Source organism: Alosa sapidissima, chromosome 5 (genome assembly GCF_018492685.1).
Source record: "Alosa sapidissima isolate fAloSap1 chromosome 5, fAloSap1.pri, whole genome shotgun sequence".
NCBI classification, from domain to species: domain Eukaryota; kingdom Metazoa; phylum Chordata; class Actinopteri; order Clupeiformes; family Clupeidae; genus Alosa; species Alosa sapidissima.
Window position 1 is genome coordinate 20,645,899 of NC_055961.1, and position 21,364 is coordinate 20,667,262.

Genomic DNA, 21,364 nt, shown 5'->3' on the forward strand with positions numbered 1-21,364 from the left:
CAAGGTCCTCCTCTCCAAAACCCACAAAATCGCACCACATTCCGGTGATAAGCAGCTGGCCTTGCACCTGCCAATATAGCTGTGGCCTGGCTTCAGGATCTAGGCGCCACTCTTTTCACCTTGACGAGGAGCTACTCGCTCGTCTACAGATCCACTCATGACAACGTAGCCGGCTGATTCGATAACAACGTAACGTAACCGGCCAGCCCGGCTGACCCAGGTAGGCTAGCCTACTCAAGCAGCTCCATACAGAGCTTGCAATGTTTCTGACTGTCTATTTCAGAAGTGAAAGAATGGCTTTGTTGTGGATTTGCTTTTCACCTTGACAAGGGGCTACTCGCTCGTCTACAGATCCACTCATGAAAACGTAGCCGGTTGATTCGACTGACTCGCACTCATAACAACGTAACATAACCGCCTGGCCGGCTGATCCGACTAACCCGGGTAGATAGCCTACCCAAGCAGCTCCATGAGCGTGCAATGTTTTGGACTGTCTGCGCGACCTAATTGCATTTTAATATGCAACATCTATACACCAAATCTAAAGTATGTCTACTCATTTTAACCCCCACCCCATTTTGGAGACGTTGTGTCTGTAGTAGCCTAGGCTACTTGCCAAAGTGGACTGGATTCCCTTCAATATTTTTTTCAAAGTTAGCTCATTCTACCACTCACCACTCACATAGGCTACCTGTATGTCTCAGGCCACGGCTAAACTACGAAAACGTCAGGAATATTTGTACTGTATTATTACCGTTTTTACACCTTTAACAACACCCGTGAAAACATCTTCACTCTGCAACCACTACACTTCCTCCTGTAGCCGTAGTCAATACAATTGCGTTGCAAATACACGAAACCGGATGGAAACATTTCACTCGCTCTCTTGCACTCGCTGGCGGTCCCATGCGCCAATTTAATACCTCCCTTTCGAAAATTTAAGACATCCGAGACAATTTAAGACTTTTTTAGGCCTTAAAAACCGAAAGTTGTATTTAAGTGTTTTTAGCTACTTGCTCGTCTACAGATCCACTCATGACAACGTAGCCGGCTGATTTGACTGACTCGTATTCAATGTAGCCTAACCGGCCGGCTGATCCGACTAACCCGGATTGCTACTCAGCAGCTCCTGAGTCCCATGGTCTGCGAGTCTGCAATGTTTCCGGCTCTGCGGGAAGTTAACCAGTTATCTCGGACTGCCTGCTCACTCAGTCGCTTGAGTTGATTTGTGATTTGAATCACGACTCAAACAGGCTTAACCGGCATGCCGACTACGAGGGCAGCGGAAAGTGAAATTAAGGGGCTGCGATCGCACAGTCCAGGCTAATGAAGTCTACACAACTTTTACAAATAACGAATCCTGATTACCTCTCTGCTGCTGTCTGGGGATTTTGCTAAATGCAAATCATGAAATACAAGCCTTACAGTGAAAGACGGATATCTTCTGATCCTATAACAACAACAACCTAAAACACCACACACCTAAACTGGTAGGGGACGGGCTTCTAGGGCTGCATGACAGCATCGGTTTGGTAAAATATGTTGACATTCAGAATGTGAATACACCACAGACTGTATGGAATGCGCACGGCACAGAAAATGTATCAAAATGTATCGAAAATTAAGTCATCTTTGCGGTATGTCCATAGCAAGCGTTGATATCGCGATAACAATAGATTTTAGATATAGCGTGCAGCCCTAAAAAGGACCCTGAGTAAACTCTTCAACATCTTGGACAATGAATGTCATCCACTCCACAGCACTATTATAAAGCAAAAGAGCTTGATCAGCTGGAGACTTCGCTCACTGCCATGCACAACTGAAAGGCTGAGGAAGTCATTTGTCCCCAGGGCCATTGAACTGTTCAATGCTTCACTGAAGGGAAGAGGAGAGATAGACTTCTGTCTGTCTGCTTCTCCATGTTTAAGTACTGACTGCCCACTACTGTTTTACTGCTACACTGTTTTTCATGCTATATTGGCACACATGACCAATGACAATACTGAATGGTTGTAACCCTATTACTTCAACCTATTCCTGCACTGACATAGTTTTTATATTACCTTGTCTACAGTATACATTACTCTCTTATTTGTCCACATTATTTATGCTGGTCTCTAGACCTTATTATGACCGCCGCGCAGCGAAGCAGCGGTCATATAGGTTTAGTCAGATTTTTTTTTTTTTTCCTTTTTTGCATGTCCAAATTTCCATCAAGGATTCCCGGGACACTGAAAGACCGGGGTAGACGAAACTTGGTGGGCATGTAACCCCATATGGATAGCATAGAACCATCGTTTTTTGTTTTGATCTGTAGCCCCCCTGCTGGACTGCACCCCCCGAAAGGAGGGTAGGGCAGACACAGTTTTCTGTAAATATCTTGAGAACCGTAGGGCCTAGGATGACCAATTTTTTTCCGTATGTTTGCCTCCAGGGGTCATGTTAACCCATTCCATGTGCACTCATGTGCATAAACAGATACACACGCACACATTTACAGTAATCATACGTATGACACATACTCACACAGTAGACATATGTACGTACGCATGCATGCACATGCACAAACACACATACGCAGGAAAACACACAAGCACGCACATACACACACCCACACACATAAACATAAACTTGTACACGCACACATGCACACAATTCAGGAATTTCCTGACAGGAAAACAGGCAAGATGGGGGTGGGGTTGTATAAAATGAATTTTACATTGTTACATTGGTACTTGTTGTCTAGCAGATACCAGTGAGAATTGAGTGTGGATAATGCAATTTAGTGAGAGTTAGAATCATATAGGCCTTTCAGCGTGATTTCTTTTTGTGGAAAAAATGTGCTGGACTGGGCGGCGGTCATATTTTGTACTGCTCTGCGGTACATCTAGTTCTTGCACTGTTGCACTGACTACTGTTGGACTACTTTTTGCACCTTCACCATGACACTCACTCACTCGAGCACCTTACCTTGCACACAGAATTACAGGCCAGTCCCGGCCCTGTCACTGCAAGCGTCTCATGATCATCTTCAAGCACACTGGATTTTTAAATTTAATTTATATAGTATATTTAGTTTTTCTTATATTCTACTGTCTCTATTGTACAGTGTTATATGTATATACTTATTTTTACCCTTTCTGCTGTAAGTGCATGTTGTGTGTCTGTATGCTACTGAGACCTTGAATTTCCCCTTGGGGATGAATAAAGTAGCTATCTATCTATCTACAGTATATCAGCATAGTGAGTGTAGATATCCGTTGAAAGGTGGTGCAAGTGTAACAGTTGAGATGGGAACATAGGTTATTCAATTAAATGAAAGTAGTAAGAGGCAAAGGTTATAGAAATATAGTAGTTCTTTTATTTTCTTGTTCTTCTTTCTCTTTGGTATTTTGTAGTTGAATAAGTTATATGTATAGAAATTACCAAGGGCCACAACAGTGTAGAGGCCAGTACAGTAGGATCAATGGTACGAAATAATGGTACGAAACAAACGAAATAAATAAGCATCCACCACGCAACCACCTGCTCGCCATAGGAATCAGTTACAGGTAACAATTACAACAGACTACTATGGTCAGTCAATACTCACAGCAAATAATAGTACAGTAAAGCCAAACCCTTAAAGCCAAGCTAGGAATACCAGGTGCCATAAACTTATGTCACTGCAAGCTAACACACCACAATCCCCCAGACTCACACAGTAGACTAACTAGGGGGAGATTGCCACACCGGTGCACGCCACTACGGTTACACTGCCACTTACACGGACCACAGCGACTGGATGGCCGTTTGGAGGATGCATTTACACAACACAAAACCAACCAATAAATGAAATAAGGTAAACAGGAATGTTAAACAATAAGACAGCTACCCTTAGCTAGGGTGGTAACACGGTTGAAATTATTTAAACCCTGGGAAAACAGTGGCCTGAAGAAGTGGGCCTACGAAGGGAATCACTAAAACACACAAACAACCACGCAGAGAGCAAAATCAGTCCAGCTCATTTGATACACAAATGCATAGTACATAGGCATAGACATTGAAATAAACAGTCATAAAAGCATGTTACTGTGGTCAGTAATCTATACGATCTCCGTCATACGTCAAATACATTGTATTATATATATATATATATATATATGTATTATATATATATATATATATATATATAAAAACATTTCTACCTTCCGACTGTCCGGCTACCACCATCAAGCCAATCCCTAGAGGGGAGAGGCCGGGAGAAGGAGAAGGAGCGAGATAGAAAGATAGCCGCTATAGCATTCCTCCTTGAAATGAAAGAAAGAGAACGGCTATAAATTCATAGAATGTCACTGATTACATTGGGTGACTCACATACATACGGTAACATTACAAGATAAGAATATGCACAACTTACGGCTTTTAAAAGACGGCAAATACGCCTGCACAACCCCAGCAACGCACTTAACGATCTGCTGTTTTACAACGGGGCTGCAACATGGAATGTTTGGTCAGAACTTTTAGAGCGTTGATGAAGCGCACAAATCACAGTATCTGTAGCATGATCCTTAACGTTTCCCATGCTATTTAAGGAACAAATTGAAGCATAAAACCTACCAGAGTTCTTCCAGCGACGGACACTAACAAGCACCTGCACGCCAAACAATTCAACGAGACCGGCATTGTCTGCCAGGAGGAAGCTACGTATTATGTTACCACCCCTGAAAGGGCGTGAGCACCTGGATTTGCGTGGCGGCACCTGGAGTCAGCCCTACCACACAAGGCAGAACAAAAGGCATAAATTAAATTATCAAGGGATAGCTGATGCTATAAATAATACATGTATGGTTAGGAATATGGATGATAAGGATTTTTGGGTTAGTTATTCAAACAACTTGGGTGGCCTCATTATAGGCCAGTAGACTTGCACCGTAGTTGTGTTCATGTGAAGAGAATTTGGGCTGAAAATAGAGAAAAAAACATCCACCAACTAGTTAATTCAAGCCAGACTAATTCACCTTCTATTGCAGAACCAGAGGATATCTGTGCTGATGCTGTGAGAGATGTGGTGTCGGAACATTCAGGTAATGAACAACACGACACAGACGATGACATGTCCAGCACTGTGTCTGAGGTTATCTCGGATTCTGTGCATGGCACGACTGAACCTCCACAAGTACTTTAAGAAGTATTTTACCTGAAGCAACTTATGGTCCCTTTAAAAAATCTATAGAGAAACATGCGCAATTCACCTTAAAGGAGAATTCCGGTGTGATATTGACCTAAAGTGTGTTGACGCATGATACCGAGTGTGAACGTATGTCTCATAGCCCACCTCGGCTTGTCCCCTGCACTCCAAAATCTGGCGCTAGTTAGCCGATGCTACCAACAGCTTTTTCAATGGTGGTGCTTCGGCATCGGGCTAGCCATGCAAATAAATCACTGTTTTACACCCATTTACGAGGCTCAATGTATCTTCACACTTCATTGGTAGACTTCCGAGGGCCCTGACATTTAAAACGAGACATTGAGAACTTTGAAAAAGCACTGGTAGTTTACTTACAAGACGATTTATACAGACAGTATCTTCACGAAGTTTAGCGTTTGCAGCCATCTTGAATTTTAGTCACGATAAGTCGAGTGACGAGTAAGAATGAACAGTAAGGGATTAGATTCCAAAAATAATTCAGTGGAAATGCATGGATTCCAGTTTCTTCCAGTAGCAGCAACTGGAATCCATGCATTTCCACGGAATTATTTTTGGATGCCGAAGCACCACTATTGAAAAAGCTGTTGGTAGCATCGGCTAACTAGCGCCAGATTTTGGAGTGCAGGGGACAAGCCGAGATGGGCTATGAGACATACGTTCACACTCGGTATCATGTTTCAATACACTTTAGGTCAATATCACACCGGAATTCTCCTTTAAAGCTCAGTTTCCACAACTTTCCAGAGTCTTTTTAGTTCTTAATATGAGGGTATAACTCAGCAGCCGACAAAGAGTTTATACAGATAACTTGAGGTAAATTAAAACACTAGAGACTGAAGAGCTCGATTAGTTACCCAGAGAGACAGACTAGAACTACAATGTCTAATTCAAGAAGTTGCCCTGATTCATTGCGGTAGGCCACTAATTTAATTCAAGAGGTCGACAGCAGGACAACAGTTCATCTCCCTGAGTTAACCTGCCTCACCACCGGCATCCTGCCCAAGGTAAGTCGCTAGTGGCGTTACCTCAGGGTAGTGTCATGTTACTGTAGTTGTATTAACCTACCTATTATACAGTCTATGGTATTAACTAAACAAATGATTGTTTTGAGTCATACCATAACTATTAAATTACTTTTGTTAACATTACAGCTGAGGCACTAAGGCTTTTTGAGGCTTATCGATAAGCGCTACCAGCTGGCGCTAGCCTAAGGCGAAGACGCCCTCCTACACCCACAATTTCTTTTGTTTGGCTGGGAATAGGGTAACTAGTGTTAATTTCGTCAGACAAGACGAGAGGAAATATGTTCGTCAACGACCTTTTTTTTCATGACTAAGACGAGACGATGACGAGACGTCAGTAATGTCCTGAAACGCTGACTAAGACTATCTTAAGATGCATTATTGTTGACGAAAAAAGACGAGATTAAAATGTTTTGCATGAAATAAAAACTAAGATAAAATCTCCCTTCATGTTCGTCTACAAAATGAGAAGACAGAATATCTAGCTGTTACGTTTTCAAAATATTCCGAATGAGTTCATACGCAACAGCTTTCCTGTAGGCTAGTCTACGTGCTGCTGCTGCAACCCTGTGGCTGCAACACGAAACTACATGGAACAAGAACACTGGAGATTTCTGCCAGAGTTAGCAAGCTAACTACCTAAGCTTTATGCCACTGCTACATACCCAGAAGTTGACGCTTCTCTCATACAAATTAACATCCCCCAGAATGTCCATACGAAAATGTTCAGCATGTAATGTCAACTATTCATCTAGTTAGACTGATGATGCAAAGTTTGCTAGCAAGTAAGCTAATATAGAAAGTTCGCTAGCAAGTTAGCTATGGCTAAGATGGAGAGTCTGTTTGGGGAATGTGTTGTGTTTGGGCGCATATCGCCATCTAGCGAGGCGGAGTAAAACATTAATACATTGGCCTACGACAGTGTTTCTCAAACTATTTCAGTTTCAGGACCACTTAACTAACCCTAGCTAAAAAAAAAAAAAAAAGATTAGACCTACTTCAACAGTAGCCTATAATTAGTCTATAGGCCTACTCACTGAACCACTTTGCTTATTGTCTTTGCACTTTGCTTATTGTGTCAGAGGATTCATTCTGTATGATTTAAACTGGCATATCTTACATAGACAGTGTTGCAGAACTGTTTGGATTTAACTACAAGTTATTTGGCAAACAACTCATCTATATTATATTTTACCACGTCTGCTCGCGGACCACTTGGTGATCCCCGGACCACACTTTGAGAAACACTGGTCTACGAATATGACAGTGGTCCAGTCAAATCTTTTACTGTCTATGGTCAAATCCCAGCCGAGCTATAACTGTAGCTCGACTTACCTGTGCATGTAAACATACGGACTGACAAAAAATCAGAATGAGTAATTATAACAGACGAGTAGCCCTGTGGACACACAATATTGTTGGAAAATTGAGATGTGTGAAACACTATTTGACTCAAATGGTAATCAGAAATAATTTGTTTTAAAAAAAAAAAGACTAAAATGTGTTGACTAAAACGGACTAAGACTAAGATACCTTTAGTTTTCTTTTGACTAAAACTAGACTAAAATGACGAGACTTTTAGTCGACTAAAACTTGACTAACAAAAATGATATTTGAATGACTAAATATGACAAAGACTAAAAAGGACATTTCGTCACAAGACTAAGACTATGACTAAATTAAAAATAGGTGACAAAATTAACACTAAGGGTAACCCAAGTATGGATTTTGGGAGAGAGGACTGCCCTAACGGCCGCCAGACTTGGAGAGAAAAGAATGATTTTTTCCGGTGAGTCAGTGTCATGTTGTGGAATATGTCCACTTCTGAATCCAACTGTCCAATTAATTATCACTCTGGAACAAGGCGTCCGAAGAAGACAATGTAGACAGAAGATTTTCCCAAAGACAGTTGATCTTTATTCACCGTATTGCAGTGTTTCTCAAAGTGTGGTCCGCAAGCTATTACAAGTGGTCCGCGAGCAGACGTGGTAAAATATAATACAGATGAGTTGTTTGCAATATTGAAACAACTTGTATGTAAATCCAAACAGTTCTGCAACACTGTAAGATATGCCAGTTTAAATCATATGAATCCTCCAACACAATAAGCAAAGTGAAAAGACAACTAGATGTACCGCATAGCGGTACAAAATATGACCGCCGCTCAGTCCTGTACATCCATTCCGCGAAAATAAATCATATTAATGGATTTGTCTCCATCTTCTACTCCATCCCCCACTCTTGAAACTTTTGTGTATGCTTGTTTGGAATGTGTGTTTGCACACATTCCTCACACAAAGTTGCCTACTGCAAAGGTGAATAGATTTGTAGCACTTGCCAAAAAATGTGTAGCATTGTTATGAAACCTTTAAAATTTCTAAACAATCACAAGTAGGGCAGTTCATCGCAGTCCATCCATTGCAACTGGACTGATGAAAGGTACACCTGTAGGCTACATTGTATTTGGGAAAAGCAGAAGGTAGCAGCATAATGTATTTATTTATTTATTATTAAACAAAACAATCCCTGTCAGTTCCATGCAGTTTTCAACAGCTATCAAGAAGAGGTCATGTCATGGATTTTTGTGAATGTTTCTTCTTCTACATATTCATAGGTTTAGTTATCTAGTTCATATGACATTCAGCTTTATTGTCAATGCACAAATTAAATACCAGTAGTCTAAAACAAAATGCCATTTTACCCAGTGGTGCAAATAACTGACATGTCCAAAAGGGCGTTCATGAAATGTGTTGCGAGACTGTTCATACACATTTTAACGGGCCAAGTTGAAGAGCTACTGTCCGGTATTGTTGGTGCAAATAATATGCTGATTTATGTTCCCTTGCATTTTGCAACTATGAGGTCCATGGTTAGTCTGGCTTTTGCCAGACCAAGCTCAATCTTTTGATTTTCACCCAGCCTAGTTCATGGTAGGCGCCCGATATAGATATAAATACTGTATTGTTTAATTTTGCGATTGAGATATCCACACACTGGCGCCCCCCCTGCGACGTGTTCGCCCCCCGGTTTCAGAGCTATTCTAAATGCAAAAATGCATAGAGGGACAAAACCATGGCTGTTAACGAACTATAAGCTATATAAGGTAGGCCCTATGCTAGGCCTATTACACAACACAAATTGTCACTAGGCTATGCTGGCGACCCAAAGAAAATCTCCTTTGGGAACCAATGGCTTACAGTATCAAGCGGACTTAAGCTGCCACCTCTTGGCGAAAAGTTAATAGTTTTGCATATCAGTAGTAGGCTAGGCTAATACATTCACGTAGCTGTGTGAATCACGGAAAGGGTGAATGAAGTGGACACTTCTAAATGGAACCCAACCCACTGTACAGTAGCTCAAGGTCTGTGGCTAAAGCAGCCATAATGAAAGCGTTATCATTGTTTAGATACTTCACACACACGTGTTTTTAATCGCATAGACTACAACTACCAAGCTGGAATCAAAGTAAATCGACTCCTCTCTCACACCCTAAACACGCAATTCGAACAAACAAAAAGCGCCTCAGTCTCACGGTATAGCCATAGGCAAAACTATCTGACCAGTGTAACGGTACTAATTCATCCATCGTAAAGAATGATTTTTGTAGCACGTGCAACAAATATGTGTAGGTACAGGCCTGCCCTGAATACATCTCAATGTGCGCTCTAAAACATCTGGTTTAAATGTACATTACATTAGGCTGACGCATTTTGGAGATGTAGATCACGGGTGCGTTAATAAATCTACATTGCGGCGAGTTGACACAAATTATTCACTTTGACGAATTTATGTAGTTTCAGTTACTTTACTTTGAGCCAATCTCTTCCTTACTTGAATCACCTTTGAAAATAGAGGATTGAAGTAGCCTATATGGGTGTTTGGGAATGAACGTTGACTCAGATGCTTTTTGAGACTTTGAGCAGAAATTGAGATCCTGTGTTTAGGATATATGCATCATAAACAGGTTATCTTTCAGGTAGCCTATATATTTTCCATTAGAAAACCATCACGTAGCAGCTAACTCACTTAGCTCCTGTTAGTAGCCTAGGTTATGGTCATAAGCGAATGAGATGACAGTCGAAAGATACAATTAGTGCTGTTATTAATTTGCTTGGTAGCCTATAAACACATTTATGGTTTTCTACAAATACATCAATAATCAAATCGGCCTCCATCACTCAACCATGCTAACGGTAACATTAACATTATTTTACCTGCTATTGATAGGATTAACGTAGCCTACCTGCAGTAAAAAACAAGCATGTCTGATAAACATTCTCAGATTTATTTTGGCTTCAAGAGGAAATGGGAATTACATGTCATGAAGAAAGCATCCTACCCTTATTAGACGTTCTCTGCGGTAAACTACCGTACAGTCTTGTCCTTGTAGGAAGCGTAGTGTCTTTCCAACCCACTTTAGATCAACTTCCAACAAAATTACGTCTCACTGCAACAATGCGCCATCTAGTGGACAAAAGACTATGTGACGCCAATACTGGAAATGCAGCCAAATTATTATTATGATGAATATTTGGTTTTCCTTTATTCCTACTGAATTTGTAATTATGTATCGGCTGTTCTAATTGCCGATACTGATGGTATACGTGTCTGTGTGTGTATATGTGTGCACCACCATCTACAGGCCAATGAGTGTACAGTCACTAAATGTACACATAACTTAATTTTTTTAGACCCTCCCCAAGGATGAAATTCTACGAAACTTGGCATACCCCCAGAGAATGTCAGGTTAATCATACACATAAAATTTGGTGCAGTTCTGAACATCTTAACTGAAGAGAGGGGCGATTAAAGCAGAGTGATATTGCATTTTCATTTTTTACCGGGGGGGGGGGGCAAATCACAAATGAGTGATTATGGGCTAGGTTTATGTGGGCCCTTGAGACCAACATACCATAAAAAATCCTTCATCCTCTGTGCCACGGTTTAGGTAGTTATTTAGGAAAAACTGCATTTTTTGGGTTTCGGGGGGCCCAGCGCGGAGGGGGAGTGGCCCCCGGGGACCAAACAAAATTTTTCCATAAAAGTCTAGTGGGGCTACATACCCACCAAATTTCATGTGCCCTGGTGGTTCGGTGTCCCGGGTATCGTTGACCAAAAATTCAGGAAGTAGATGACGGGGGGAAAAAAAAAAAAAAAACTTTGACAATCCCTATTCACCCCTTGCAGACACGTGACTTAAGTCGCTGGACGGCAAAAAGATGGGAGACGAACGGCAAATTACATTATGTCATAAAGATTATGATGAACTGAACACCATTACTATAGACCCTTTCAAGAGAGTTCCATTATCAGCATCATAGTTGGCCCCACAAGACTTCCTTTTTAACATTCCATATGTTATCTTAATGCAGAGGAAGTAGATTGGGGCCCAAATAGAACGTTCAAGCATTGTTTTTGTTTACCTTGTTGAAAGGGTCCATAACATCTTTGTAGTTCAATGTATTGCTGTTTGGGGTCTGATAGTCAAAGAAGATGCCAGTGGTGTTGTTAGATGAAATGGGTCATGATCGCAAATGTAAAGTTATTAAAACTGGTGGTAACAGCAAGGGGAGATAACGTTATGTTAGGCTACTGTAATTAACATTATGGTAAATGAACACCCATAAGTATTTCTGGACTAAAATATTGCAAAGCGATTTGGTTACTTTATTTGTCTTGCTTTTATCAGTTGTAACATAGTCAAAACGTTAAGAATGTCATATCAGAACATGAAATAATAACTAGCTGCCACACTTAGAAGCTAGCTATTCTAGCTAACGTTTATTGTAGCTCATAGTGCTAGGGCTAATGTAACTCGTCAGTTTGTATGTTGCCCAGCGAATAAACTTACTTCTTACATGTCTTAAGTTAAAGAATTGAAAGAAATAGGAAATTTAAAAAAAACTTGAACGGTATTATCTGTTTACATTCAGATCTTGCCAAAGACTTTGCCTAAGTGCTATCTGCCGTCCTGTTCAGAGTCTATGGTTGCTATAGCAACCGCTGCTGCGCTTCATACACTGAGGAGATAAGCATGCAATTGTGGTTGAAATACTCCCGAAACACAAAGAAAACAAACCAAAATATATCTATGCAAGAACATGGGATGTTGTTGTATTCCAAACAATAAGCCAACAGTCGTGGAAGGGCATTACTACGGTTAAATCTCACTATAATCTCCTAGCTGTGCGATATGTCCCATTACAACCCATTGATTTGATTCGTGTTCTTGCCGTCCACTAGGCTATTTTGCTGTGGCGCGAACAAAACGTGACATCACTTGCAAGGGGTGAATATGACAGCTTCGCTAAAGCAATAGGGAGGAGACGTCATCAGCTGGAAAGCCATATAAAGGTACCTTTATATGGCTCTGGTCTGGCCTACACAAGATACAATGACCTCTCACTGCTCACAGCAAATGTACATCCCTTTACATCCTGAAAACCCACAATACCAGCTAATAGGCTAACTGAAATAAAACCAATCTGCCAATCTCTAGGTATGGTGAAGGGTATGTGATGATGTGGGGCTATTTTTATTAGCTCTTTTAGAGAGCCATGGACCTGATTTCATTTAGAATTTGACAAAAGACTAGCCTAGAAATCTAGACGCACCCTAGCGGCAGCAAATTACATTTGCTTCCAGGGCTAGTCTAGCAACTCTCCATTGGCTTGTGAGCTCGAAAAATTAAACTTCTATCAGGCCAATCAAATCATGTATAGAGTCGTTAGGCGGGCTTAACATAATGATTGATGGCAGAGTTGCAACGGTTTGGCTTGAATTCCCTGCTACTTGAAAACAAAGAAGATGGATGTTGCTGTTGGCCAGTGTGACACGAGTTAAGCTTGTTTTAAGATGGCAAAAGTTTGAACTAGCCAACTAGCTCCGCTGGTGGGAAAACGCATGGGACTCAGCGTTGTCCTATTGCGTGCAGAGGGAATTTGAAAGACAACCGATTATCCCGCCCCTCGGACTGAGCACTGCGAACGGTGAGTGCCCAGACCCTACATTTTAATGTGGGTCTGGCTCGTCAGGTTAACAAAAGACTCCATTCCGTATGTATTCTAGTATGATATGGAGACACATGTATAAAAATTCATATCTAGCTTTGTTGGGTAACAAACTTAAACGGGAGGCGAGTGTGATTCACTAATATTAGACTTGCATGCATGTTACAAGGACACTGCCATATCATGTAAAGCCCTCCTTACACTGACAGACTTTGCAAAGATTTGGAAAAGATTTTTGAAAGACTACAGTCTCAGACCCTCTGACATCTAAAGACAAGTGATAGAGTTGTTGAGTCATAGACTATGATTTTGCAACAACTAGGGATCATGCAGGCTTACTATAAGACTGCTATTAGATTCCTTTAAATTATTTCCATCGTGCACAACATATCAACAGGAACTCATATGATAGCCTACTCATATCAGTCATTTTTTCGTGTTTCTGCAGCATTGTTTCATGTGTGACATCCCTAACAGATATAGAGTTCTGTCACGTGGAATAGCCGACTAATAATTTATAAGAAATTAAATAACAAATAATCATATAGGCTACAGCTGTCGCCTACTGTGCCCCTTCCTGTTTGGTGTTTTATATTGTTCACGTCACTATTTGCATGAGCCACGACTAAAAAGACTTCTGATAATATCAAACATGTTTGATATTGTTGTAACGGCAAAACTAGAAAATTACTGACTCCGACTGACTTAAAATTGACTTCAGATTGGCACCTTACACTAAACAATCCAGTTGACGGGAGCGCGTTGCGATTCCAGTACAACTCCCATGATTTCTGTCCGACTTTGGAAATTTAGTCGCCGACTGTGAAAACAGACCAAAATCGTACAATGTAAGGCCGCCATAACAAACATGGTACTGCAAAAAAAAAAGGGGTTACATCAACTTTATTAATGTATGGTGAATAAATGTTACACTACTCTATAGTGGCAAAATATTGGGCAATTTGTCTGTAACCCGCCAGCGGGCCGCCAGAGAACCGATGAGCAAAATGCCAGCCTCTTGCTGAAAAAATGAAAATATTATTCTCGGTCCGATAACAGAATTTCGGCCGATAATTTGCGTCGATATTTTTTAAAGCTCTAATTTCCTGACTGGGCATACCAGGGTTTCCGTTGTCTGGTAATTACTGGACATTGGCTGGGGAAAAAATGAAATGTCCGACAAAATTAAATCTCTCCGGTCAAATTGTCCGCTAATAATCCCGTCCCCCTAACGCAATCTGAATTTGAGAATAAGCCTTTATGTAGGCCTATAATAAAGCAAGAATATGTCCTCTGGCTATGCTTTTAAATGAACAGGCTCTACCGTTTGAAAGTTATTAAACACGCATAGCATATGCTGCATTTCAAATAGGAAGCGCACGCTTAAAACGTCCGTGTTAAACAACGAACAAATGAGGGAGACGGTTCAAACATGGCCAGACCCTAGAGGTGGGTCGGTCGCGAACAAACTAGTTTGTTCGAACTGGTTTGCCTTTCCAGTTCTTGTTCGTAGTGCTGTGAATGCCTATGGCCCAGCTTCCAATCGTATGCCGTTCGTTGTCTGTATTGTTTCTAAAACGTTCTCATTGAATTAGCCAATGAGGGGCCTGAAAGCATAGCAACCATTTCCATGAAAAAACCCCAAATGGGCTAGTAGGAGAGCATACGATAAAAAATAACGATAATTGTTTACATTAACAATACCATTTTGCATTTCAATATTGGCATTTACATTTAAATATCTGTCTAATGGTAAATGCATGCTGTTTTTGTATTTTCTGTGTCATGCCAGGTTAATAAATGTCTCTTCAATCTGTCTCGTTCGTTCGTTCTCACGCCAAGACCCCCCCCCCCCCCACCTGTTTCACTTCGGTCTGTCGTTCTCGTTAAGTCAATCACTCGTTCTTGGCTAGAAGCAGAGTGATTATGGCTCTGTAGCCTAGGAAAAATGGGGGGACTTGAAACCTTTTCATCAATATAATCATTTTTATCATATTATTTTATCATTATAATCATCATAATTCATTTAAAAAAAAAGAAATTAGCTGATCTAACCGTAGTCTACTCTATTTACCTTCAATATGTCAATTTAATGTCAAGGTGAATGAACACATTAGCTACTGCTGTACACATAATAATGAAGTTACAGCTATATATTTGCCACTACAATTGCAGTGTTGTGTTGACCGTTTGCACAAACGAGGAGCTGAGAACCTGCATTCCATGATTCACCGCTGAACTACGTTGTACCGGAAATGCAACTGAACGAACAAACGAATCATCTTGGCGAACTGAACGACGCGAACTGTGTCATGAGAACAAACGATAAAATCCACCTCTAGGCGAGGCTACTGCTATTTTGTTGACTGCTGAACCATGAGGAATATTATGAGTTTTGTCCATCATTGGTGGTAGGAAAAATACTGCAATTAAATTATGCTTATTAAATGCTGTCCCCAAATCACTTATCACATTTTATTTTTCAAGAGCAATATTATTATGACCGCGGCGCAGCGAAGCGGTCCGTCAATGATTCCCAGGACACTGAAAGACCGGGGTACACGAAACTTGGTGGGCATGTAACCCCACATGGAACCATCGTTTTTCGTTTTGATCTGTAGCCCCCCCGCTGGACTGGACCCCCCGAAAGGAGGATAGGGCAGACACAGTTTTCTGTGAATATCTCGAAAACCGTAGGGTTTAGGAGGACCTTTTTTTTTTGTATGTTGATCTCAAGGGGCCATGTCAACCCATTCCATAACCACTCCTTTCATGTATAGCGCCACCTAGTTAAACACAAAAAAGTAAAAATGAGGTGTTGTAATTGAAGGTATCTGTGACCTAACATAGTCAAAACTGCACGCCAAGTTTTGTGGAATTCCGTTCATGGGGGGCCACACAATAAATTAATTTATGTTACTATACACCAACTGGCCTGTAGGTGGCTGGAGACAGTTTTTTGTGAATATCTCGAGGGTAGGGCAGACACAGTTCTCTGTGAATATCTTGAGAACTGTAGGGCCTAGGATGACCATTTTTTTCCGTATGTTTGCCTCCAGGGGTCATGTTAACCCATTTCATGTGCACACACAGATTCACAGTAATCATACGTATGGCACATACTCACACAGTAGACATATGTACGCTTGCATGCACAGGCACATACGCAGGCACGCACACACACACACACACACACACAAACAATCAAGAATTTCTCAGAATTATGAACAGGCAAGATGGAGGTGGGGTTGTATAAAATGAATTTTACATGTGAAATCTATGAACTAATCATGTTTTGGTACTTGTTGTCTAGCAGATACCAGTGAGAATTGAGTGTGGATAATGCAATTTAGTGAGACAGTTAGAATCATATAGGCCTTTCAGCGTGATTTCTTTTTGTGGAAAAAATGTGCTGGACTGGGCGGCGGTCATATTTTGTACCGCTCTGCGGTACATCTAGTTGGTTATTGTATCGGTATCGGCCACAACAAACCACTTAATATCGGTTATCGTTATCGGCCCTAAAATTCCATGTCAGTGCATCTCTAACCTAAATAAAACAAGAAGCTAGTTGTTTTTATTTCATTTAGCTGTTTTTTTATATCTTTTAACTGGATCATTGGCTTCCATGTTATCAGGTACTGACAGGAGGCGTGGCAAGAACGCTGATCCATTGCCTCCCAAAAATGTTTGAACAGAACTGTGAAGAAATCCTCAAGGATGAACAAAGGGGAACTTATTGTTAGAACTACTTACACTATAAATAAATAAATAAATAAAAAGTTACACTATTTACAATTTACAAGTTCTGCTCAATATGTGGGAGCATAGGAGCGTTATAATATGGCTCCAAAATCCCCAAATTAGGCAGCCAGGAGTCGTCTATAGAGATTGGCAATATCATGCACTACTTACAGTGGGCAGTGCTTCGACTTGGCCAGCTTCACTGGTGGTCCGCGCGTGGGACCACGCAACTTTAATTTGTATTTTTCCAGTGAGACGCTGCAACAACCCAAACAACCGGTAGATGGCTCAAGTGAGCAGGGTGTCTCGTAAAAAGAAATGGAGCCTGGAAAACCCTACACAGACTTCACTACAGACTTTAGCAGACTGGTTTAGAAATAATGTAATAGCCAGAAATATGCCTGCCCTGCCCTAATAAAGAAATATTTGGTTAACTGCGAGTGAATCCCGTTTGCAGCCGTAGAGACGCAGGACAAATTAAACATTCTGGTTTTCTCCAAGTGCAACGATGATAGACAGACATCATTTGGACAAAATATAGAGTATTAACCTCCGTTGCTCAGCCAAATGCCTTCCTGTTACATCCTGTTATCACGGAGTTACAGGCGATAAACGATTTTTGATGGTCACAAGTTTACTTCATAGGGACTGTTCGTTATTTATTTAAGGGGCTACCGGAGGAGTTTTGGGAGCATTAGTCCAAAAAGACGTGACCCTCCCTCGCCAGCAATAAATTTTTCTATTACCCTCCAAAGTGATTATGAAAAAATCACTGTCAACTTTTTCTGGGTTTATCGCCTACTGTATTTTAACGTTTTCACATATTTGGCCATAAGCCGTTTATCATAGGCTATCACGAAACCAAACTACAAAGGCGAACACTTTAACAGGGGGAATTAATTGGGCATGAATCATGCTGAACGCTATTTCGCTACCTTAGAATAATACGGTTCTATCTGCGTTTTGAGTAGGTACAACCGGGACGAATGAAACATTCCGGTTTTCTCTGAGTGCAACGATGATAGACAGTCATCATTTGGACAAAACATGGAGCATATTAACCTCCGTTGCTCAGCCAAATGCCTTCCTGTTACGTCCTGGTATCACAGAGTTACGAGCGATAAACGATTTTTGATGGTCACAAGTTTACTTCATTAGCGGTTTATTTTTTTGGATTATTAAAGAGTGTTTTTCATTTAAAGGTTTGACTTTGTGCTCATTCAGTAGAGCATTTAGTGCTCTCCCCAATCTCAGACGTTCACATTGCATGTTTGTTTGTAATGGATGCAACCGCGAGATAGGCTATGCGTTTGACAATGAGTTGTTAACAGAACCAAGACATATAGCCCAGCAGCAATCTAGGGACTGATCGTTATTTATTGAAGGGGCCACCGGAGGAATTACGAGTGCTTCAGTTGGAAGTTGCATGACCCTCTCTTGCCTGCTAGAAATTGTTCAATGACCCTCCGACAGAATTGTTAAAAAAGACATGACCCTCCCCTGCCAATTGTCTTCCGCCCGCGCCACAGCCACACACTTTGTGATAACATTCTTAAATCAATCTTTCCCGTGAGCTTGCATGCTACCAGTCCTTCCTTTTCAGATGTGTTGCGCCTGTTTGCACAATTTCACAAATAATCATATGTGATTAATAGTATGACAAATAATCCCTGTGCACGGGGACCAAAACAATGCATGCCAACTTTTTCCGTGTTTATCACGTATTTTAACTTTCCCCGCTGTCTTGCCGTTTTAATGTTTTCCCGTAGAACATCCCATATTTTAATACTCTCATAACAGCCCTGCCATCGGGCCTGTCTCTGTGTTGCCCTGTTGCTACCCCTTGCCCTTCCAACGAAACAGATGTCTTCAAATCATCGTTTTCCTTGCTTGAAGGCGAAGTTAGAGTGATGTTAACCTATTTAAGTTTAACGGCGCGATTGTCGTGAGAGCACGATTCATTGGCGCTTGCATGTTCGGCCTTATGTCTACATGCGCACCTGAGGCTACTCAGCTGCAAGAGAAATAATTTCCCCTCTTTGTATGTTCACTGCAAGTTGGCATAACTTACCAACTCTGCACTGTAGACTGGCTATTTATATTTTTCTGTGAAATAAGCAAATGTATTTGTTCAACTTTATGAAGCAGAATTACGCATAGGGTACTTGGAACATAATACATTTGACAAAGGACAGATGAATGTTGCTAGGCTAGTGACAAAATATTAACTTTCAGTGTTTTACGATGTCTTTGTCATGGGGAAGTGTTTTTCCCCATGCATTTATTCTAGGTTACTGTCAGTGACTGCCGTGAGAGAAGCGGGTTCTGTGTTTCGTTCATGTCAGTGACTGACGAGAGAGAAGTGGGGTCTGTGTTGTGTTGTGTTGTGTTGCGTTGCGTTAATTTATTTTCATTGGGCATACCGTGCCGTCCACAGCTCTTCAGTTCTGACAAAGCCAAAATTACTCCTTTTGAAACAATGAGTGCAGGAAGCGCGTTTGTATGGTTATATTGCTTGACGGGGGGGGGGGTCCCAAGCAGCTTTCAGCCATAAGGCTACTTTGAGAACATTTCAATTCACCCGACACTAATATTCAAAATGTTGAAAACTATTTCGGCATAGCCTATAAAGCAGTTTAATTAAATGGAATGTTAGTTGTAAACAAACGGGCTACTTGGTGAGGCTTGGCCTCACAGATGCGCTCGTGCCTTAGATGGCAGGAAAAATCTTCACGATAGGCCTATTAACTAACCACCCGATTCATGTTGGCTGGGGGGAAGGGGGGGCCATCAGACAATTGTGCCCAGTTAATCCGGCCCTTCCCCCAAAAAATCACACCTTCCCACCTCTGACAGCTTAAAAGAAGTCAAGAGGACTCCTTACTCACAGACCTATTCACAAACCTGCGGTTTTGAAATCCTATGCAGCTACAGGAGCTTCCAATCGCGAGGAAGCAATTTTGCATTGTAGGCATAACTAACATGCAATAGGCCTTTATCACGGCAGCCCACGGGCAGCTGAAGCAGGGCTGTTCAATTTCCTGTTGGCAGGCAAACCACAGGTGTTCCTAAAAACATTAACGAGGCCTCTGGTTGAAGTAACTGTGGCCGAATCTGACACTTAATTAGAAACACCTGTGCTCACACAGGAACAGGGCTGTTCACTTCCTACTTCGGCTGCCGTGATAAAGGCCTATAACGCCGCCAACAACAACCAAAACTAGGCTAATCATTGTCAACATGTAAATTAAATGTAACATTATTGTGAATCAAATTAAAATGTTCTCTTTTGCAAACGTAGGCATAGTAACAGAATAATTTAATAATGTTACAAGATACTACATCAATCCGTATGTTTCATTGGGCTACTAGGCTATTTGTTTTGCCTTGATTCATTTAGGCTAGGCCTTTTTATTCAGGGGCCATATTCACAAAGAATTTTAAGGCTAAAAGTAGCTCCTAACTGGCGAATTTAGGAGCAACTCCTAAAAATAATGGGCGTGTCACTCCTAACTTTAGGACTCCTAATTTTTTCACAAAAAGTAATTCACGAAGCATTTTAGACCTAAAAGTAGCACCTAAGTCTGGGACAGCTTAAGTCGAGAGGACTCCTAACTCACTAAGACCTATTCATAAACAGCTTTTTTGTGGCATTTTACGTTGCGATGTTTTGAAATAGCCTATGCGCAACAGGAGCTTCCAATCGCGAGGGAACAATTTTGCATTCATAAAAGGGATGCAATAACGCCACCAACAACAACCAAAACTACTCATTGTTAACATGTAAATGAAATGTAACGTTTCATTGTGAATCAAATTAAAATTCTCTTTGCAAACGTAGCCTAGGCATATGGTGACAGATTAATTTAATAATGTTGAAAAGGTAGGCTACTGCATCAATCCATAGGCCTATGTTTCATTAGGCTACTAAGCTATTTGTTTTGCCTTACTCTTTATTCATTTAGGCTAGGCCTTTTTATTCAGTTATTAATCATCTTCCGTCCTTCACACTACTTGTGTAGCGCACGCATTCTCCGACCTGTCACCTGTCAGTCATCATCGGAAGAGAGGTGTTTGGAATTCCCGCGTTACAATCGTCAGCCAATCAAGGTGGTCACTTCAGTCAAGCTCGTGCATGAGTAATGACGTCATCCATAGCCACGAAGACTCACTCCTAGTTTAGGAGTTGTCTGAAAGGCTTTGTGAATAACTTTTAAGAGAAAACTCCAATCTAAAATCGTTAAGTGCGATTTAGGAGTACCCTACTCCTAGTAGTAAGATAAAAGCCTTTGTGAATAGCCTACGGCCCCAGTTATTCATCATCTTCCGTCCTTGTGTAGCGCACGCATTCTGAGACCTGTCACTCATCATCGTAAGGGAGGTGTTTGGAATCATGC

At 41.2% G+C, this 21,364-nt stretch overlaps 2 long non-coding RNA genes across 2 annotated transcripts; one reads left to right on the plus strand and one right to left on the minus strand.

Annotated features, from left to right (window-relative positions):
* Positions 1-4,187: 4,187 nt before the first annotated feature.
* Positions 4,188-4,720, minus strand: LOC121708813. Its single transcript, XR_006031765.1, has 3 exons — positions 4,600-4,720; positions 4,400-4,473; positions 4,188-4,289 (listed from the first exon to the last, which is right to left on the minus strand). It is a non-coding gene; the product is annotated as an uncharacterized LOC121708813 (long non-coding RNA).
* A 297-nt stretch (positions 4,721-5,017) lies between these two features.
* On the plus strand, positions 5,018-6,450 carry LOC121708406. The gene is made up of 3 exons (XR_006031641.1): positions 5,018-5,066; positions 6,109-6,195; positions 6,343-6,450. It is a non-coding gene; the product is annotated as an uncharacterized LOC121708406 (long non-coding RNA).
* Positions 6,451-21,364: the final 14,914 nt, after the last annotated feature.